At 45.6% G+C, this 10,424-nt stretch overlaps 1 long non-coding RNA gene across 1 annotated transcript in view; it reads left to right on the plus strand.

The window, feature by feature from the left end:
* Positions 1 to 10,064, plus strand: part of LOC133753316 (uncharacterized) — a 112,370-nt gene extending 102,306 nt beyond the window's left edge. Inside the window, exon 5 of the long non-coding RNA XR_009865042.1 lies at positions 9,326 to 10,064. This is a non-coding gene — a long non-coding RNA (uncharacterized LOC133753316). The remainder of the gene's footprint in view (positions 1 to 9,325) is intronic.
* Positions 10,065 to 10,424: the final 360 nt, after the last annotated feature.

Consider the following 10,424-nt stretch of genomic DNA (forward strand, 5'->3'; position numbering starts at 1 on the left):
ATCCCCCAGTAGCCCTGAGCCAGCTCCCTCTCCATCATGTGCGCCCTTGTTTTTTTTTTTTTTATTATTAAAGATTTACTTATTTATTTGAAAGAGTTACAGAAAGGGAAGAGGGTTGAGGGAGAGACAGAGACAGAGATCATCCATCCAGTGGTTCATTCCCCAAATGGCTACAATGGCTGCAATGGCTAAGGCTGGGCCAGGCAGAAGCCAGGAGCCTGGAACTTCATGTGGGTCTCCCTCGAAAGTGCGGGGGCCCAAGCACTTGGGTCATCTTCTTCTGCTTTCCTAGGGGTATTTGTATGGAGCTGGATAGAAAGTGAAGCAGCTGGGACCTGAACAGGTGCTCACATGGGATGCCGGTGGCACAGGGGGTGGCTTAACCTGTTGCTACAACACCAGCCCCTGCCCTCCTATTCTTGATGGGTGCCCTGGAGGCTAGGTGCTAAGGGCATGATTTCTGGTTGCTCACGACATGCTGAACTCCCCCTTCCTCCCCTGCCCTGACAAGTCACTTCACACGTTTGGGCTTGTGGGGTTTGCCTTTTAACATTCTGTGAATGAATCTATTGAATATGTACAAAATCCCTAGGCAGATGGAAATAGAGGTTGCAAGTTTATTACATACAGGAATTTATGAGCAAAAGCCCTCAGTTTCTTGCCACTGTCACTGATGCCAGTCCACTGGCAATCGGCAGAATCAGATGTGGCTCTGCCCAGGCAGAGTGGATGGAGGGGGTGCGTGTCAGTGCATTCCGCCCCGTGTTTGCGTCTCTCCCCATCACAGCGCTTATCTGAGAGACCACTGTTCCAGAACACCTGGGGCTTCCTTCCATGAGGATCATGTTATTCTCATTAAGCACAAGAACATGCAACAATTATGTAAAAATGTGCAAGTGGGGAAAACTGAGCGCATTTCACCAGGGAGTGGGTATACAAAGCCGGCTTTGAACCTGCGAACCTGGGCCAGCCAGCCTGTCACAGGTGAGAACGTGTGAGTGAGGGGGCGATGACAGTTCTGGAGCCATTAATTCATTTATCCTCAGAGACACTCAGGCAATTGTTCTGGGTTTCCGGGCGGCGCGCGTGCAGGCCATGCAGCAGACACGCGCCGCCTTCGCCCTCTCCCGGGTCTCGGTCTTCATGCAGAACCACTGTGTTATCTGATAGGTCTCTCTTCCCCACTTTCCCTTTCTTCTACACTTCTTCCTCCTTTGTTCCCAGGCAATGAACGTGGCAAATTAGTAAGAGGTCGTTAAACAAAAAGAAGGTGGACAGTTTTTGGGATAGTGAAGCATAAGATAAGGGTGTACTGCAGAACGTGTCTGGAGTGGTCAGCATCGTGGCACAGGCCAGCGAAGCCGCTGCTTGTGACAACGGCATCCAATGTTGGAGAGCTGGGTCAAGTCTCAGCTGCTCCGCTTCTGCTACAGTTCTGTGCTAATGCACCTGGGAAAGCAGCAGAAGATGGCCTAAGTGCTTGGGCCCCTGCCATCCACATGAGAGACCCAGATGGAGTTCCAGACTCCTGGCTTGAATCTGGACCAGTCCTGGCTGTTGCAGCCATTAGAGTTGTGAGTGAACCAGTGGATGGAAGAGTCTCTCTCTCTCTCTCTTTCCTTCTGTCACTCTGCCTTTCAAATGAAAAAAAAATTAAATATTTAAAATATTTTTGCAGAAAAGGGGAATCAAAAGATCAGTGTATTTGGGGGGGCAAAAATATTTTGAAAAAAATTTTTCATAACATGCATTTTCCATGAACTTTTTGAAGACTCTGGAAAATGCAGAAAAGTCAGTTGGCAACTTTCAGTCAATTGGCAGGTTTTAGTATTCCACAGGTGTTTGCCATCATGGGCGGGGGGCAGTGGGTAGTGGAGGAGTACGAAGATTTGGCTCAGGCAGTGTCAGAGCAGAGGAGGCAAACATGAGGTCCTGTTTATTTGGGGTAGAAATACTTCCTGTTTGTGATGGGACACATTCGTTCCTCATTAAAACCCTCTCTCCATTTATCCAGCATACACACACCCAACATGCCACATCCGTGTGTACACCCCGCAATGCGCCCCTCTTGCACACCCAACACAGTTACATACCATGCCACTTGCACCCAAACACATAAACCGCACAGATCTAGCGCACATACACACCACACACACAGCAGCTGGATGGGGTGCGTCGGGCACTCAAGGGTGTAGGGAGCTGAGGAGCAGTGAGGTGAGGGCACCCGGGCTTCAGAACGGGAGGCTGCCAATAAGGACTTCTCCAAGCCACTCTTTCCACATTCTAAGACTTGACAGCTTTTGCCATGATGAAAAAAAAGGGCCTACTTGCCAGAAATCTCTTATATAACTATTTTCTTGGTTTCAAACACTCATGATTTTAAAGCAAAGCAAAAGAAAACCCAAAACAATCTCTGCACACACGCTGATGGCTGCCCTCGTGCAGCTGAGCGTGGTTTGTGGCAATCAAGGAAGGAGGTTTTCTTCCTGCAGGACTGAGAAGGCCTTTCATTTCAGCACCAGCTTGTCTGCTGACCGCACCGAGAAAGAAGGAGCCATGGTGAAAAAAAAAAAAAAAAAAAAAGAGCCAACATTCTCAACAACGGGCCAGTAAAGGGTTCATGGCAATGCCTTGACAGCCCTCCCCGAGACGGGGCAGTGTGTGTAAAGAATTACCATGGCAATGATCTTTTACGAGCGTGAGTCACTTCTCTGTTTTGCAGGGCGCGCTTCGCTCTGCCCATCGCTTTTAGTACATTTCCATTTGGTGTGGTTTGGCTGCCGAGCGCGCTGTGGCAGCGAGTGACTTGAAAACATTGCAGGAAAAGCCAGCCTCCCCAGACCTGGCATACCTGCGGACCACATATATGGCTCTAATTGCAAACAGCTGCCCACCCACCCACGTAATAGCAAGAGAGGTCATTTTCAAAAGTGTTAAAAATAGCATGCCCTAGGGGCGGCCAGTTCAGTTGTTGATTCAAAACTATTCCCCACCCAGAAGACTTGTTCTTTATGCATACAGCAGTTGACAGCTGCAAAGAAGGGTCACCCCAGGATGGCCCTGGGGCTGACCTCGGTAATTAACAATGAGAGGAATGTGATGACAATAGTGCGCAGATACTCAGCAAGCCCTGGCTCAGTGTGGCGCTGTGCTAAGCATTTCACGTGCACTAAGTATGAGGCCAAGGTTGTCTTGTTCACACCAAGGACAGCAGATTCCTGCGTGGGCATTTTAAGGGGTGCGAGGAAGGCGGTACTGCTCCATGGCATCTCCTTTCTTCACTTGTCAAGCCGTGTTTGTTAGAATTACCCAAAAAAAGAGTGTTCCTCACCTACTCTTCGGGGTGCTCTGAAACAGAAAGAGAGGCAGGGAGAGGACTGGAGAGGCAGGGAGGAGGGAAGGAGGGAAGATTCAATTCTATTCTTTTTTTTGCATGTAAGTTTATCTGGCTCCAAAGCTTGGCCTTTTTTTTTTTTTTTCAATGGATGCATAATAATTGCCTGTGTTCATGGGGGACAACAGTGTAATGTTTCATTATATGTTATGCATCGTGTAATGATCAAATCAGGATATTTAGCATACTCATCACTGCAAACTTTTTCTTTGTGGTTTGGATGTTCAGAATCCTCCCAGTAATTTTGAAATACATGATACAGTTCACTCTAGGCGTGCAGGTGTGCAGTGCAACGCCAGATGTTAGCCCTCCTGTGTAACTTGAGTTTTGTACCCATTGACCCGCCTCTTCTCTCCCCTCTCCTCTGCCCTCTCAGTTTCTGGAACCACTACTCCGTCCACTGTGCTTTTATGAGATCAGCAGTTTCAGATTCCGCAAGTGAGATCGTGTTATTTGTATTTCGGCGCCTTGGTTTATTTCACTTGACGTGACGTGCTCCAGGTTCATCTGTGTTGTGCTTTATGGTGGAATAGTATTTCATCGTGTGTGTTTGCCTCATTTTCGTTACCCATTCATCCACTGATGGACCCTTCGTTGGGTTCCCTGTCTTGGTTTTCGTGAGCGGTGCAGCAGTGCATCTGAGCACAGTTTCCGCTTCAACATGCTGATTTCATTTTCTTTGGGTAAATAGCCGGCAGTGGGATTGCTGGATGAAAAAGTTGTCCTATTTTTAGTTTGTAGAAGAACCTCCATGCTGTTTTCCATATTGGTTGTACTAATTTACATTCCCTTAACAGCGTATAAAGGGTTCACATTTCTCCACATGCATGCAAGAATTTGTTAGCAAATAATTTGATTTTAAAATAGACAAAATATCCTAACAGACATTTCTGAAAAAAGACCTACGCATAACCGACAGGTATATAAAAAAAATTCTCAACATCCCTAACCCTCAAGGAAGTGTAAATCAAAACCCCAATCATGGGGCCATGTTGTGGTGCAGTGGGCTAAGCTGCTACTTGGGACACCCTGCATCGCATGTTGGTGTGCTGGTTCAAGTGCTGGCTAGTGTACTTCTGCTTCAGCTCCCTGCTAATGTGCCTGGGAAGTAGCAGGTGGTGGCTCAAGTACTTACTGTCACCCACGTAGGAAACATGAATGGAGTTCCTGGCTTCAGCCTGTCCTAGCATTGGCTGTTCTTCTCATCTGGGGAGTGAACCTGGGGATAGAATAACCCTGCTTCCCCCTCTCCCCCTCTCTGTCATTCTACCTTTCAAATAAATAACATAAAAAAACAAAACACCACAATGAGATATTAGCTGACCTCAATTAGAATGGCTCTCAGCAAAAAGACAAAAAAAAAAAAATCCATTTTCAAGGACAGTATTAGCTTCTTTCTCACTACAGCAAAATACTCAAGACAAGCTACTTACGAAGGAAGATTTATTTTGGCTCACAGTTTTGGAGGCTCACAGTCTAAGATCAAGTGACCCCACTGGCTGGGCCTGTGGTGATGGTGTCCTTGCTGGCAGAGTTCTGGGGTAGCAGAGAGCATCACGTGTCTGTATTTCCCCTTGTAAAGTCCCATGCTTTGGTTATGGAGGCATCACTTTAACAACCCAGTCCAGTCGAATAACTTCCAACCTCCAGACACCATAACTTGATTAAATTCTCAGCCTTAGTATCACTATCATAAGATCCAAGCTTTTAACACATGGGCCTTTGTGGGGACACCCAAACTAATACAAGTCATAGCAGATGATTAAACAAGTTTGCTGCTGTAAGACTTTCAGAACCTTTGTTTATCAGAGGTCAGCATAGGAAGTGTTTCTCAAACTTGACCTCTAACCCATTATTTCCAGGGTTAGTTTTAGTATTCACTATTGCAATTGTTCCTATAGATTTTATACAATGTCCTCATGAGAAGTATCTCATTTATTTATTTTATTTGAAAAGAAGACACACACACACAGAAGTGGGGGGAGACAGAGAGAGAGGGGAAGTTCTTCCATCTGCTGCTTCACTCCTCAAATGTCTGCAATAGTTGGGCATGGGCCTGGCCACAGTCAGGAGCCAGGAACTCCATTTGGACCTCACCCATGAGTGGCAGGGACCTGAGCACTTGAGTCGTCATCTGCTGCCTCCCGAGGTGCACATTAGCAGGAACCTGGAATTGGAGCAGTCGGGACTCTAACCCAGGGTTCTGATGTAGGATGCAGGCATCCCAAGCCGTCTCTTAATCTCTGCCCCAAATGCCCACCCCAGGGCCTCTTTCAAATGAATGCAATTCTTAACACCAGCGAGTGTACTGGTTCCTTGAATATTTTTCTTCACAACCACAGGGACATGAGACACTTCAGTAAGATTTATTCCTTCTTGTAATATACATTGAGTACCTACTAGATGGCAAGAGATTTGGAGAAAATATCATTTAATGAGGTTATTGGATATGTAGAAGTACTGAAAGGTGGACAACAACAGCCCTAAAAGCGATTGAAAAGGCATTCCTGGATCTTAATGGAGTTTTGTAAACACAGTCAATCCAGTTAACCACTTAATATGCCCTAAATCTTTGCCAACTTGTAAGAGTTCATATCAACAAGTCAAATGAAAATTCATATAAAATATTTTAAATGATCAGTGGTAAAAGTATCATCACATAAATTATCTGATTTTCTATAATAAGTTGATGATAATAGTGACGATGATGATAAAAGAAAACATAAATAGTCATATGAATATATCTTTTTAAGATTTATTTTTATTTATTTGAAAGGTAGAGTTACACAGAGAGAGGGAGAGATAGAGCAACAGAGAAAGCGAGAGAGCAGCTGGAAGGGAAATGGGCACCCATATGGAATGTCTACTTCACAGGCTGGCGCTTAGCCTGCTACACCACAACACTGGCTCTGAAACATATGTCTTTACCTAGTTTTCCCAGCCACTCTCTGAGGCTAAACTTGGTAAAATTGTTTGACAAGTGACCAATCACTAGTTGTTTACAACAAGAACTACTTGGGATAGAGCATGGAGTATGTTAAAGAAGCATTGCTTATGCAATACGCACGTGTGTAAGACTTTTGTCTTCCTGCTATGCTTTCTCAAGGACAAACACTGTCTCTTACAGTGAGCTATGCACATAGATAGAGCCTATTGGGTGTAAGATGTCAGCTGAGGCCAAGCTCATTTTACTCCTTTTCCTAGATCTTACTGCACTCACCTTAAGGTCCTTATTTTTGAAAAAATAGCATTACACCTGAACCTAACTTTCTGCCTTGGTGCGTGCATTTGGGACTGAACTTTGCACAAGCGTCAGGCAGCAAGGTGTCATAGTGGCTCAAGTGTGTGCTCCACAGCACTGTACACAACAGTAACAGAACAGAAGCTGCTGGCCTCTCACTAGACCATCATGAGTTGTGGGGAAAAGGGTTGAGTATAAATTCACTTATAAATTCATAGAATAAATACAGCATATGTCCCTGGCGAAAACAGAGTGTTTATCTCTCCCTCTCCCAAGCGATGTCAAAAATTAATTTATATTTAAATGCTATGTTTTAATTTGTCAGTTCTTCCATCTTTTCTTGCACAACTTCATTTAAAAACAAGGACCTGTAGGTTGGGGCCGCCACTCACTAGGCTAATCCTCTGCTTGTGGCACCGGTACTCCGGGTTCTAGTCCTGGTTAGGGTGCCAGTTCTGTCCCGGTTGCTCCTCTTCCAGGCCAGCTCTCTGCTGTGGCCCGGGAGTGTAGTGGAGGATGGCCCAAGTGCCTGGGCCCTGCACCCACATGGGAGACCAGGAGAAAGCACCTGATTCCTGGCTTCGGATCAGCACAACACTCTGGCCGTAGCAGCCATTTGGGGGGTGAACCAACGGAAGGAAGACCTTTCTCTCTCACTTTCTAACTCTGCCTGTCAAAACAAACAAACAAACAGAAAAACAAGGGCACGCTATGCAAGCATGTAGTCGGTCTAATACAATCTGACACATAACTTAGGTAGAGAATTGGTAGAGAGGAAGATCCCGGGCCCCACCTCTCTAGCTGCACAGACCTGAGCAAGCCACCAGCCTCAAAATCTCCATTTCTCTCTTTAGAACATACTCCAGGCCTTGTCTGTTTTATAGGACGGCTGCAAAGATGAAATGGACCTTAGTTCGTTAGTGCCTTGCTCTCCTCGACACAAAGTAAAAAGGAGAATTCCAGTAACTGACTCAGCGTACCATGTAAAGCGATGCTACGAATCCAGCCAGTGAAAGGACAGAATTCTGTCAGTTCTAAAGAAGACCAGAGTTTAGAACCCACTGCCTTTGATTGGAAAAGACAGTACAGTTGCAAGCAGCCCTCTGTCCTGCTGCCTTCCTTAACGATTTCTCCAGCACAGCCAGTGTTCTACTTAAAGTACACATTTTGCATCTCAGGTGCCAGGAGGGCTTGAGGATTTAGCACGAGGTCAGAGCTACACAGGGATGCGACAGTCTCCTAGCGCTCTCTGCTTATTGCAGTGCGCATTTACCAATGACTTGACAGTCGTTCTTCCCTCTTGAACTGTGGCATCGTGAAGACAGGGACCATGCCTGTGAGACGCTGCAGTGTCTCTAGAGCTCACTCCGTGTCGCACAGAGTAGGTCTTCATATATGTGATGTGAGTAAAGGAGTAAGGGACCGAGTCACCGAACAGCGCTGCCTCTCCTGCTTTAATTAGCTGTGCTGGGGTAAGGCTGGCAGGCCCCCTCAGGGGAAGGGCGGGACGGGGAGGCCCCACAAAGTGCCCAGGCAAGTTAGAAAGAGCTCCCTGTCTCCGTCATGTGCTGCTCCTGGCCAGATGCCCTTCTTGCACTCTGGGTAATGTACATCTGTTCTGGCCATGCTCTGCTGAGCTGGAATTATGGTATCTTGTTCCCCTCTCCAAACACAGAGCTGGGATGAATGGCTTTCCCAGTAGCTTTACTCAGTGGAAAGACAGCAGTGCAATCCAACTGGTAGCCAGTGAACCTGCAGGACAAGCAAACCACACGACTGAAGCCCAGGTCTTGTCTGTTTACATGTATCTCACACACACACGCACACACACAAATGTATATGCCTACATACAAGAACAGCGGAGGCATGATCAGGAATCTGTCAAGTTATGCACATAGCTGATGCAGCAAAGTGGTCTCTCGCTCGCTCGCTCGCTCACACACACGCACACACACACACACAGGCACACGTGCAGTCAGAAAGTGGTGACTGCCACTTTGAGATGTAGGATGAGTATGTGATGGACACATTGTCTCTGATTTTTGCCGATGATGGCTATGGAATGTGAAGGTCATGAGTGAGAGAGGGCAACAAATATATTACAGTGTTTCTCTTTGGAGCTTGAAGAAAAAGCTCATAGTTTCACTAAGTTTTTTCAGTGCCAACAATCTCCAGTAATTATGCATAAACGGATATGTCTGTCTAATTTGAGTCAGAAAAGTTTCCCTGCACTGAAGCAAGAATTGATTTAATTTTTTACAGAAGAAATTCACCCTTTGACACTCAGCAGTCCTCAAAATTGAGACAAAAACGTCACTAAGGAAAGCAACCCAATTGGATGAATCAAGGGGTCACTGAATCTGTGGATGATGATTCTAAACACGAGAGCCAGGTCCTTCTGAAGGTCTGGGCTCACTGCCTACTCATCTCTCCTTATTCTTTCTTTCGGAAATGAAACTACTAATTCCCGGAGGTAGTACTTCGCACTGAAATTGACCAGGCAAAAGGAAGGCAACAGTTAGGTCTTTGATCAGGGCATAGAATATTGCTTTATGTTAAAATGAGCGGTTTAATATGTCTTTACTTACACGAGTTAAGAAACATGAGTTAAGTTAAGGGCTGTGTTGAATATCATAATGTAAATAAAAGACATTCTTGGATCACATCATTTTAGGAATGCCTTGTTGCAGGCAAACGTCAACTGCCAGGAAAACGAAGATGGATTGAATGGTCCAGGAAGTGAGCCAATGCTGGCCGATGAAGGACAAAGCTGGCCCCCGCCATCTGAGCCCCGTCTGCCTCTCCCCACCGCTCCCCACTCTGGTGCCTGCAGAGAGAGACGTGTTTTCACATGTGGCCAGTCTCCTATTTAGTTCCTGCTTTCCTAATTTTCCTTTTTTTCTCCCCACAAAAACCATCATCCCAATCACTCTTGTCTCTCCTGACTAGCCGGGGGTTGGTAATTGAGGCTGCACACAAACCCTTCTCTCTTGCATCCGACTCACACATCCACCGGCAGGGCTGAGCGGTGGGAAACCAGGGATTGGTCAGCATGACAGCCTTGACTAGGAAGTGACTAGCAAGCCACGTCTGGATTACTGCTGGCAAACTGTGCAAGACTGCTCTGTTCCAGGAATAAGGAAGATGATGACCATGAAACTTGGAAAAATTGGTTTGGGGCAAATGCTATGCTACACGATACATTTTCCTGCTACAGAGAAAGGCGTGAACAGGAGAGGGAAAGGTAACCCACACGGCCTCTGGTTAAGAAAGCCATAGTTTCTGAGATCCCTGAAAGGTGTGTGTTCAGGATCTGAACTCCACATGCATGAGATCGATGTTTTAATTTCTGGATTCATTTCAGAAACGCAAGATTGAAAACAAAACTGCGTAGAAATTATTTTTGTGATTTTTACGGTAGAAGTACTTACTGAGCTATGACACTTTATGGGAAGAGGTTGAAAAAAATAGATGAATGTGAAACCTAGAGAAAAAGAATTTTTAATGTCTTTGAGCTGGCAGAAAGATATTTTTAAAAATTTCTTTCTTACCAATTTGGTTTTTATCATCATTATTATCATTTCCATTTAGTTTTGACAGCTGGCATTGTGAACTCTTGGGTAAAGAGGTTTATGTTGAAAATTATACGATTTCTCAAGGCAGTAATTTCATATCTATCTAGCCCATATTTGAGTTCTCATCTGATATTTCCTAGTAGGATACTCACATGGGACAGCGCATTAGTGAGCCACTATAGAGTCCACCTAGACACCTTGCAAATATGTTCCC

This window comes from Lepus europaeus, chromosome 3, assembly GCF_033115175.1.
Source record: "Lepus europaeus isolate LE1 chromosome 3, mLepTim1.pri, whole genome shotgun sequence".
NCBI classification, from domain to species: Eukaryota; Metazoa; Chordata; class Mammalia; order Lagomorpha; family Leporidae; genus Lepus; species Lepus europaeus.